Here is a 12,572-nt window from a genome sequence, read left to right on the forward strand (position 1 = left end):
TGGGCATCTGCTTTCAGCTCAGATCATGATCCCGGGGTCCTGGGATTGAGCCCCACGTTGGGCTCCTTGCTGGGGTGTGGAGGGTCTGCTTCTCCCTCTCCCTCTGCCTACCACTCCCCCTGCTTATGCTCTCTTGCTCTCTCTGTCAAATAAATAAATAAAATCTTTTTAAAAAATTAAAATAATAAAATAAAACTAGAAATCAATAACAGGAGGAAAACTGGAAAACTCACAAAAATGTGGAAATTATACAACATACTCCTGAATAAACTGATGGACCAAAAAAGAAGTCAAAGGGAAATAAATATCTTGAGACAAATGAAAATGGAAAGGAACACAATTTACCAAACCTTATGGGATGCAGCAAAAGCAATTCAAAAGAACTGTTTATAGTGATAAAGATCTACATTCAGAAAAAAGATCTGAAATAAAACATCTAACTTACACCTCAGAGAACTAGAAAAGAGGAACAAACTAATCCCAAAGTTAGCAAAAGGGAGGAAATAACAAAGATTGGAGCAGAAATAAATAAGACAGAGACTAGAAAAACAATAGAAAAAAATTAGTGAAGCTAAGAGCGGATATTTTGAAAAGAAAAAAAATTGACAAAACTTTAGCTAGACTAAAAAAAAGAGAAGACTTAAATAAATAAAATCAGAAATGAAAAAAGAGACATTTTAACTGATAACACAGAAATACAAAGGATCATAAGAGACTACCATTAACAACTATATCCCAAGAAATTGGATAACCTAGAAGAAATGGATAAATTCCTAGAAACACACAACTTATAAAGACTAAACCATGAAGAAACAGAAAATCTGAACATACCAATAATGAGTAAGGAGATTGAATCAGTAACCAAAAATTCCCCAACAATGAAAAGCCCAGGACCATATGGTTTCCCTGGTGAATTCTACTAAACATTTAAAAGAAGAATCAATGCTAATCCTTCTCAACTCTTGCAAAAAAAAATGAAGGGGAAGGGACACTCCCAAACTCAATTTATAAGGCCAGGATGATCTTGATACCACAGCCAAGCAAGGACACTACAAGAAATAAAACTACAGGCCAATATCACTGAAGAATACAGATGTAAAAATTCAAGAAAATACTAGCAAACCAGATTCAACAGCACATAAGAAGGATCACACACACAAAGATCAAATAGGATTCACCCTTTGGATGCAAAGATGGTTCAACATATGCAAATTAATAAATGTAGTATACCACATTAATAGAATGAAAGATAAAAATAGAGAAAAAGCATTTGACAAAATACATCTTTTCATAATAAAAAACTATCATAAATTGGAGTAGAAGGAATGTATCTCAACCTAGTAAAAACCATATATGACAAACCCACAATTAATATATTCAGTTGAGAAAGGTTGAAAGCTTTTCCTCCAAGACCAGGAACAAGACAAGTGTGGGCACTCACTACTCCTATTCAACACAAGTACAGGAAATGCTAGCCAGACCAATCAGGTAAGAAAAAGAAACAAAAGGCATTCAAATTGGAAAGGAAGAGGTAAAATTATCTTTGTTTGCAGATGATGATGATCTTATACACAGAAAATCCTAAAGATTCCACCAAAAAACTGTTAGAACTAATCAGCAAATTCAGTAAAGATACAGGATCCAAAATTAACATACAGAAATCAGTTGTATTTCCAAGCGCTAATAACAAATATCTGAAAAAGAAATAAAGCAATTCTATTCACAATAACATCAAAAACAATACGATACTTAAGAATGGGGAACTAAATAGAGATTTTTCTAAAAAAGACATACAAATGGCCAACAGGTACATGAAAAGATGCTTAACGTCACTAATCATCAGGGAAATGCAAAGCAAAAATATGAGAAATCACCTTGCATTGTTAAAGTTGTTATTATCGAAAAGACAAGAGATAACTAGTGTTGGCAAGGATATGGAGAAAAGGGAACACCTGCGCACTGTTGGTGGAACTATAAATTGGTATAGCCACCATGACAGCATGGACGTTCCTTAAAGAATTAAAAAATAGAATTACCATATGATCCAGCAATCTCACTTCTGGGTATGTATCCAAAGGAAATGAAATCAGGATCTCAAGGAGATATATATATGCATTCCCTTGTTCACTGCAGCATTATTCACAATTGCCAAGATACGGAAACAACCTAAGTGTCCATTATCTATAGAAAAATGGATAAAAAAGTTGTGATATTTATAAAATGGAATATTTTTTAGCCGTAGCAAAGAAGGAGATCTTGCCATTTGTGACAATAGGCACAGCCCTTGAGGACATGATTCTAAGTGAAATAAGTCACAGAGAGATAAATACTCTATGGTATCACTAATATGTGGAATCTAAAAAAGTCAAACTCATAGAAACAGGGAGCTACTAGTGGCTGGAGGTGGGAGAAATGGGGAGATGTTAGTCAAAGGGTACAAACTTCCAGTTACAAGATGAATATGTTCTGGGATCTAATGTACACCAGGACCTAATGATTATAGTTTTTTTTTTTAAAGATTTTATTTATTTATTTGAGACAGAATGAGAGAGAGAGAGAGCTCATGAGAGGGGGGAGGGTCAGAGGGAGAAGCAGGCTCCCTGCCGAGCAGGGAGCCCAATGCGGGACTCGATCCCAGGACTCCAGGATCATGACCTGAGCCGAAGGCAGTCGCTTAACCGACTGAGCCACCCAGGCGCCCCTCTAATGATTATAGTTAATAATTTCAAGTATTATATACTTGAAAGATTTAAGAGTTAGATCTCAGATATTCTCACCACAAAAAAAGAAATGGTAGTTATGTGAGGTGATAGAGATATTAACTAACTCTACCATGGTAATCATTTCACAATATATGAATATATCAAATCATTATATTGTACACATTAAATTTACGTTATATGTCAACTGTATCTCAATAACACTGGGAAAAAAATTAAATCTAAAAAAAGGGATAGTTCTCCTGTGACTAAGCACTGGCTGTTGTACGTAACTGATGAATCACTGAAGTCTAAACCTGAAACATAAAATAAAATTGAATAAAATAAAAATAAATAAAGGGATAGTTCTTTTCCTCCATTATTAGACTCGGCATATTCCAAGTAGATTATATTATTTCTTAAACTTATGCTACTGGCAGCTAGAAGAGTTGGGAGCAGATCCTGAGAAGGGACCTTGAGGGGGTCTTCGCACAGAGGAGGATCTCCTAGCTCTAATTCGGAGGGTGGGCCATCTCTATGGGCTCTAAAATTACAGAGTCAGGGAGCCAAAATCTTTGGAGTCAACTGCCCAGATTCTCTATTCCATGTGTCAGGGTCTCTCTCAAGTTGTCCTAATTAGGGCCCCGATGTTCTCATAACAGACTTACCCCAGCTGAGCATACAAATATCTTTGAAGCTCAAGGCTCTTTTTATTTATTGATTTACTGATTTATTTTTAAATTTTATATTAAGTAATCTCTGCACCCAACATGGGGCTCAAACTTACAACTCCGAAATCAAGCGTCCCACACTCCCACACTCCACTGACTCCACCATCAAGGTTCTTTTAAATGCAGACTTCGGGGGCACCTGGAGGCCTCAGTGGGTTAAACATCTGCCTTTGGCTCAGGTCATGATCCCAGCCAAAGGCAGACGCTTAATGACTGAGCCACGCAGGCATCCCTAAAGAAATAAAATCTTAAAAATAAATAAATGCAGACTTTAGGCTTGAGCTTTTCCTGCTCTCCTCCTGCAGGAGATAAGAGCTTTTTTGGCAGTTACCGAAGAGGCCCTCTGGTGTTCAGAATCAGTTTTCAATTGTTATCTGCCCTCAACTTCGAATTTCCCTCTATAGGAGATGCTATGGACTGAATTGTGCATCTTGCCCCCTCCCAATTCATATGTTGAAGCCCTAACCCCCATGTTATGGTATTTGGAGATGGAGCCTTTGAGAGATGATTAGGTTTAGATGAGATCATGAGAGTGGGGCTCTCATGAAGGGATTTATGCCCTTATAAGAAGAGCGCACTCTCTCTCTCTGAGTGCTGTGTGTGCTGTTGTTATAGCCACCGATCTATAGGATTTTGTTACAGTGGCTGGCCCAAGTAGCCCAAAACTAAGATAATACAGTTTATTAATAGCCAGGCAATTTCATTGTCCTTGTATTCATTGTTCCCCCATATTTTTCAAATGCTTGAACCATTGTACTGTACAAGGTGGTCCCCTCCAAATCACCACTTGTGGAAGTTTTAGCAACTAGGCCACATAACACCTGTGGCAGGGCCTGTCAATGCCCCAAATGCCACCTGGGGTGGGGTCCTCATTGTCAGGGAGACAGTGAGTGATTGGGTCTCAAGACTCCCATCTTACCAACCTTCTTCGTGACCACACTCAGTGCCAACTGTGTTGATTCAGGTGGTCCAGAGAGCAGACACTGGTTTTAGAAGGGCACAAGGTTTCTTGTGGGGAAGGGTGTGCATAATGTTTGTGAAAGATAAAAAAAGGATTGGGCTGGGGTGCCTAACTGGCTCAGTTGGTAGGTCAATCTTGGGGTCGTGAATTTGAGCTCCATGTTGGGTGTAGAGTTTACTTTAAAAAAAAAAAAGGAGAAGAAGGATTGGGCTATGAAAACCAAACTATGATGCAGATCTGAAACCTATGAAGGGAAAGAGGGGAGGAAGCAGGTGTGGGTAGGCAGAGCATCAGACTGAGATGCAGAAATGACAAGGTCTCATTGATCTAATGGGAAGATCTAGAGCAAGGATTACCTATTAGAGAAGTCCCACATTCAGCAGTAATGGCCAGGCCATGTTATTGGCTGGGGGCTGCTTGGGAAAAGTGTGATTTAGGCTCTAAATCTGAGACAGATTCTGAAGGGCTACAGGTGGAGGATCCCAACCAGCCAACTGTACGACTTGAAGCCGACCAGCAGGTTATTTCATGAAGGGAGATGGTGCACTCCCATAGCGGCCACACCCACTTTGTGGTCACTCGAGATCCCAGGGTCCTGGGATCAAGTCCCGTGTCAGTGGCGAGCCTGCTTCTCCCTCTCCCTGCTTGTGCTTTCTCTCTCTCTCTGACAAATAAGTAAATAAAATCTTAAAAAAAAAAAAAAGTTTAAATAACACACTGCGCTGCAGACACTAAATAGTATGCTGTAGACTCATGTCCTTACTTGCTTTTTTAAACACTGAAAAGGAAATTCTTAGAGGTGGTACTGAAGAGGAGGAAGAGAGAGTATGGCACATGATGGAATAAAAAAAAACCCACACACACCACAATTCTCAACAGAATGGCAGAACTGAACAAATAAAATCTTACGGGAATAAGTAACATACTTTACATGGGACCCCATCTTCTCACAAAAAACAAAACAAAAACAAAAAAAACAACCCTACACAGATATAAGAAAAGTGACAGATGCACCTTTTACTGATAAAAATCATGGGCCGTGGCTGCCAAAAAGTGGATTCAATCTTAGACTTTATTAAAAGTATCATCTAAACCACTGTTTTCCAAACTTGTTCTAAACAGCACACCCCTTTTCCTAAGGCAATTTTATGCAGAGTTTATGTGAGATATATTTAAGTGTGCCCTGAAGTACGTCCAAGAAATTCCTAGAGCTCTGAGAAAGAGCTTGAAAACCCCTGACTTAAACCAGAGAGCAAATTCCATCCTGTTTTGTAGATCAAACTATTTGTACTAAGATTAGTTCTGGTGACCACACTTTAAAGCATCTTTGAAAATCTTGACCCTACAACAAAAGAATAATGAAAGAATTTGAAAATGTATCCTGTGGGGGCGCCTGGGTAGCTCAGTCAGTTAAGCATCCAGCTCTTGGTTTTTACTCAGGTCATGATCTTGGGGTCCTGAGATTGAGCCCTGTGGCCCCTCTCTCTTTCCCTCTGTCCTCCCTCCCTGCAACTTGTGCTCTCTCTCTCCAAAGTAAATAAGTAAATCTTTAAAAAAAGAAATAAAGAAAATGTATCGTGTAAAAAAAACCAGCAAGGGAGGTATCTTCCTGAAAAAAAAAATGTGTTCTCAAAACATCTGGAAATATCTGAAGAGACCAGGACTTATTCCATGTGTCTCCAGAAGGTAGAATCAGGGGGAAAAAAAAATGGAAAGTGTGTGATTAGTTTCCCAGAGCTGCTGTAGCAAAGTACCACAAACTGAATGGCTTAAAACAACAGACATTTATTCTCTCACAGTTCTGGAGCGAGAAGTCCAAGATCTGGTATCAGCAGGATCATGCTTTCCAGAGGCTCTAGGGAAGAATCCTTCTCTGCCTCCTCCAGCTCCTGGAGGTTCCCAGCAATCCTTGGTGTTCCTTGGCTTGTAGATGCATTACAGCATTGTTATATGGCGTTCTCCCCTTAAGTGCCTGTGTCTCTGTGTCTTCTCCAATTCGTAGAACATTACTCATATTGAATTAAGGTCCACCCTCCTCCAGTATGACCTCACCTTACCTAATCACATCTTCGACAATTCCGTTTCCAAATACGGTCACATTCGGAGACACTGGGAGTTAGGACTTCAGCGTTATCTTTTGAGGGGACACTCTTTAATCCAGAATAGAGACTATGTAGGAGATCTCAGTCTGAAAGAAATAACTTCCTAATAAGATTTATTCAAAAGTGCAGTAATTTTCTGAATTAATTCCCATCAGTGAAGGTGGTCAGGGGTGATCACTTCGAAGATGTTAATAACTAATTCATTGGTTAGGTTATTAGACTAGAAAATATTAAATTCCTTTTCAGCTGTTGGTCAATAAGCAATAAGCTCATGAACTAAGTAGAATTACATCACTCGGTTTCATTATCATTGCCACCTAAAAACTTCAGCTTACATGTCCACTCACCAATTGACTACATAAGCTACTATACTTGGTGTTATGAGGAAGTACAAACACATCTCCTCCCCAAATCTGCCCCTCACCTTGTGTTTTGGTGAAAGTCATCAGCCTCTACTCAGTTTTCTAAGCCAGAAATATGGGGGTCATGTTAAGTATAAGCATATTGACTTAGAGCATGGATTTTGGAGTCAGTCAGACTCAGACTTAAATTCCTGCTCCATCACTTCTAAGCTCTCATTTTGGGCAAATTGATTATGGTTGAGTTGTCCATTTTCTTATACTCCCACTTCAGGCCATTGCCATCCTTTGTCCTTACTGCTTAAAACCTCCTCTAATTCTAATGGAGGTATAATGTTCAGTAAACTATTAATACTTAGAGTGTGCAATTTAATGAGTTTTGACATATATATACACCTGTGAAACCAAGATAATCAAGTATCCATCTCCTCCTCCAATTTTTTCCCACCACCCCACATCTTCAGGCAAACATTTCTCTGATTTTTGTCACTATACATAAATTTGTGTCTTCTAGAATTTTAAATAAAATCACAGTATACTTTTTGTGTGGGCACTTTCACCCAGTTATCCATGTTTTATTCCTTTTCTATTGCTGAGTAGTATTCCGATATATGGATATCCCACTTTGGCTACCCATTCACCTACTGATGGACAAACGTTTCCAGTTTGGGTATTTTGCAAACTTGATACAAACCCTTCTATACAAGTTTTTGTGCGGACATATACTTTCTTTTCTCTTGGGTAAATACCCAGGAGTGAAAGGGGCACCTGGGTGGCTCAGTAGGTTAAGTGTCTGCCTTCGGCTCGGGTCATGATCCCAGGGTCTTGGGATCAAGCCCCGCATCGGGTTCCCTGTTCAGCGGGAAGCCTGCTTCTCCCTCTCGCCCCTGCTTGTGCTCTCTCTCGCTATCTCGGTCTCTCTCTCTAATAAATAAATGGACTCTTAAAAAAAAAAAATGAAATGGCTGATCTGTATAGTGGGTACATGTTTAATGTGGGGCTTGAACTCACGATGCTGAGACCAAGACCTGAGCTGAGATGAAGAGTCGGACACTCAACTGACTGAGCCACCTAGGGCCCCTATGTTTAACTTTTTAAAAAGCTACCAAATGGTTTTCCAAAGTGGTTACACAATTCCACATTGCCATCAGTAGGGTAGGAAAGTTCCCATTACTCCATATCCTTGCCAAAACTTGGTATGGTCAGTGTAGCGAGTGTGCAGTGGTTATCTTATGCTTTTAATCTGTATTCCCCTAATGACTAATGAAACTCAGCAGCTTTTCATCTACTTATTTGCCATATTTCATTCAGTTTAGTTCAAGTAAAAAAAAATTCACACTTTGCCCATTTTTAAATTGGGTTGTTTGCTTCATGTTATTTAGCCTAAGAGTTTAAAAAAATCTAAATATAAGTCCTTTATCATGTATATATTTTGCAAATACATTATTTTGCTGTTTCAATGTCTTTTGAAAAGTCTAAATTTTAAATTTTGTTGAGTCCAATTTATCAACTGTTTTTAGTAATTTGGTCATAGCTAAGAAATCGTTGCCAAATCCAAGATCTCAGAGCTTCTGTTTTCCTGAAGAAGTTTCATAGTTTTACTCTTTGAGTGTATGATTCATTTTGGGCTAATTTTTGTATAGAAGATTTTTTCTTTTTATTTTTTTACAAATAGCTTTTCAAATATTCTAGTGCCATTTTTTGAATATTCTCCCCGCTCCCCCCCCCCACACACAAGTACCTTCGCATCTTTTTATAAACCAATTTCTGGACTCTCCTGTTCCACTGATATGTCTATCTTTATGCCAATACTTCATAATAAATTCAAGTCATCATCATTTGTGTGGTACTGATGATGGTCTCTTATTTTTTCCCTTCCAGTTTTGTGACCCTTCAAGCTCATTCTCCAGGATTCCAGCCAAGGTATTTTTCTTAAGTGCAAATCTGCCATTCATCAGTCCCTCTCAACCATGAGATAAAACCAAAACTCCATTAATTTGGTCTTTCGAATTCTAGCTCTAGTTTGATCTCTCATTTTTACCATTCCCTCATCCAAATTCAATGCTCCAAACACTGTTTTCTCTCACCCTGTGCACTTGCTGTGTGCTTTATCTCAGATGCCCTCATCTTCATTCTCCCACTTTTACCTGGCAAATACTCACCACTTCCCCTGGAATTCTCACCTGGACTTAGACAGCTTTGACTGTTCTCACCTTGATGCTTATTCAACACTCTGATTAGCCTATCACACCAACTGGCACATTATTTTAATTACCCACTTGTCTCCCCTACCAGATCATAGCTCCTTGGGATACAGCAGATGCTCAATGTTTGAATGAGTATAAGGATGAACAAGATAGTTCCTTGTTCTTCAGAAGCTCCCAATATGGTATGGTATGGTATATGGTATGCAGAGCAGTAAACTCTATCGATCCTGTCACTGCCCACCCCACATGTCCAGTGCTTTCTAGGTCTGTTGTTTCATAGTGCCTTGTTTCCTAGAAGGGATAACCTTTGTGTATTGGTCACTGTATTAAAATAAATCACTTGTAAGGATAATATGTGGAGGAAGCTATTCTCTTCCTAGGACTTCGAACTTCTATCTGCTCCTGGCCACCTTCTGAGGACACTGCCAGAGAACTCACCTCAATCCAAGTTTGGAGTCTGACATTCCCTGAACCACTCCAAGATGAAAGTCTCAATCAGGATTGTTTCCTCAGGTGACCTTTACTCTGGGGAATGCTCTGCTGATTTCTGGCTTTAAATTAGTTCTGATGGGTGGGATGCTGGTGTAGTGGGTCAGACTCCTTGTTTTGTTTTCTGGGCAACATTCCCTGTCATATTGCTGACACAGTGGCTCAGCTTTATAATCTCCTCTCAATTGATAAATGAATGCCCTAGGGACGAAAGGAACGGAGTGCTAGCCTCAGCTCTCTGTTTAGTGCAAACTGAAAGACCAATTTCAACCTTACCCTCATTCACGAGGCCCTACACATCATCTGGCCATTGGCTGCTGCTCCCCCACTGGCTTGCTCTGAACCAGCCACATCATCATCTAGGTCGGCGTTCATACAAATCCTGTCCCAGGGCTTCTACACTTGGGACCATGGTACTTGCCGAGAACCCACCAACAACGTTTGTAATTTTCAAGCCATTACAGTTCCTCTTGCAGTCAACTCATTTCTGTGATTACCAAAAACTGCTATTTGTCTGCACCTTTTAGGGCTCATCACTTTTGATGTATTGTTTTTCTTTCTTATCCCGCCTATAACATAGACTTTTTGAAGATATGTGCTTTCTTTTATCTGTCATCCTTCTTAGCATAGAAAGTACTAAGTACTTGCTCAATGCCGTTTTTAACCTTAATGAGTATTACGTTTACCTTTATGATCTCGGGTCGCCTCAGATATATTTAGCTTAGAACAATTATATTCTTAATTTGTAAATATATTCTAGGTAACTAATTTACCTCAGAGATACAGCAAAAAATACGAGAACTTTTTTTTTTAAATAAAACCAGTGAAGAATGGTTAATGATTTACTTCAAAGTAATTTTTTTCAGACTCTCTGGGGTAGGAAGGGTAGGGCGTTCTGCTGTGACACTTCATACAGATGGTGGTTTAGATGTAGGTTTCAAAACTGCTAGCACCTGAGTTTCTTTGGAAAAGTTAGTATAAAAATACAAGTACAATCAAATTAATTCAACAAACATTTATTAAAAGCTTATAGGATAGGTATTGTGTGCTACATGCTGGGGACACAAGCACCACTGAGACACTGTCCCTTCTGTTAAAGAACCCAGGATAGAAAGCTGGTAATGGGTGGGAAGAGAAGAAGGACAAAGATGCCCTTGTAACTAATTTGAACTGGAAAAAAAGCAGATGAACATTCTAGGAACGTGGACAATGTTAGCCAAGTACAGGTAGTCTTGTTTTGCTACCATTTATGGAACAAGGTGTGTGGACGGCTGAAGAGCAGCCTGGGAACACCAGGATCATGGCAATGGCACTGGAGGGAAGGGAGAAATTTCAGATATATATTTTTTTAAGATAGGCTGAATAGAGATTAAGGATGAAAAATGTCAGAGAGGACTAGTAAGTAGTGGCAATTCTTCATTTGGATAACTAGGCTGGATAGAAATGCCATCGTGGGGGCGCCTGGGTGGCTCAGTTGGTTAAGCGTCTGCCTTCAGCTTAGGTCGTGATCCCAGGGTGATCGAGCCCCACGTCGGGCTCCCTACTCAGCTGGGAGCCTGCTTCTCCCTCTCCCACTCCCCCTGCTTGTATTCCCTCTCTCACTGTGTCTCTGTCAAATAAATAAATAAAATCTTTAAAAAAAAAAAAAAGAAAGAAATGCCACTGTGACAGGAAAGAGAAATACGTTTTTGGGGGTGTGAGAGGGGACATAGAAATTTTAATGTTAAGTTGGATACCTTTTCTACAGGATATAGCCATCCTTATTAGGTTCTTGCCTGATGAGTTTTATCTACCCACAATAGGTCCTTGAAGGCCAAGCACCTATATGAGAAGATAATTTCTACCTTAGTTTCTTATTTCAACTTTCATTATTAAAACATTTCCATACTCCACTGAACTGGAAAGAGCACACAGGTACTCCCACTCATATATTTTGCCTTAAGCAAACATTAAAAAGAAATCTCATAAGCAATTTAAAATATTTATTGACAGGAATTCTCAGCAGGACAGATACAGAACCACTGTGGCCTTGGCCCATATTATCCAAGTATAGAAAACCCTTAGTTGCGTCATTTTTCAATTCAGTTCATATTTAATTTTGCCGTATGTTGGAGTGAAAAGTACCAAGGAATATAGGGATTTCAACAGAATCATTTATCCACAGTGGCTTAAACCTTCTATGAGAGGTAGAAATTATTTTAAGGATTATAATAAAGGGAGAGAGTGTCATCAAAGCACAAAGGAAGATGGATCTTGCATTTATCTAACCAGCTACTCATCTATTGTTGAGGGCTGCAGAAATAGCATGTAGAGATAAGGCAGTTTTATGGTAGAACAGCTACCCCAATGAGGAGTAAGGTGCTCCTGGGGCAAGCAGATCCCCCATGAATAGAAAACCTAGAATATCAGCAGAGCATATTAAATTTCTTCTTGCTATGAATAATAGAGATGCAGAGAGATATCCCTTCTTCTGCTTATCTCCTTTTCTCTTCTCATAGCTTCAGGAGCCACTCATCTAAGTAAGTTAGTTGATCTGTGTGTATATTCAAGAAAGAATCCCAAAGTTCTCTACAGGATATCCTTATGAATCATACAGCTTAAAGTTCAGCAACACCAGACTCATGGTAACTCTAAGCAAGTGCCTGGGTCTCAATTTCCACCTTTTCTGAAAACACCCATCTTTTAATCAGGACTTCTTTAAATAAAGCATGAAGAACCACTAAAATACACTAGGCTACACTACTAAGTAAACATGATCTGTTAAATGAATAAGTGCTTTAGTGACTATCTTCATTCTGTTGCACTTATTTTTGGAAATGGGCATTTTACTGTTTCCACAATCCTTGGAAGATCACAGTCCTTTGTAAAGAGAAACTAGTACATAAGTAAATCTTTACATTATTATAAACTACAAAGAGATTTAATATCTATCCAATTTAATATTCAAGTCTACATAAAATAAATCAATGACAACTGCTTTATTATTAAAAGTTACTGAATTCCATAAAGCACACAATGTAATTT

Source organism: Neomonachus schauinslandi, chromosome 4 (assembly GCF_002201575.2).
Source record: "Neomonachus schauinslandi chromosome 4, ASM220157v2, whole genome shotgun sequence".
NCBI lineage: Eukaryota > Metazoa > Chordata > Mammalia > Carnivora > Phocidae > Neomonachus > Neomonachus schauinslandi.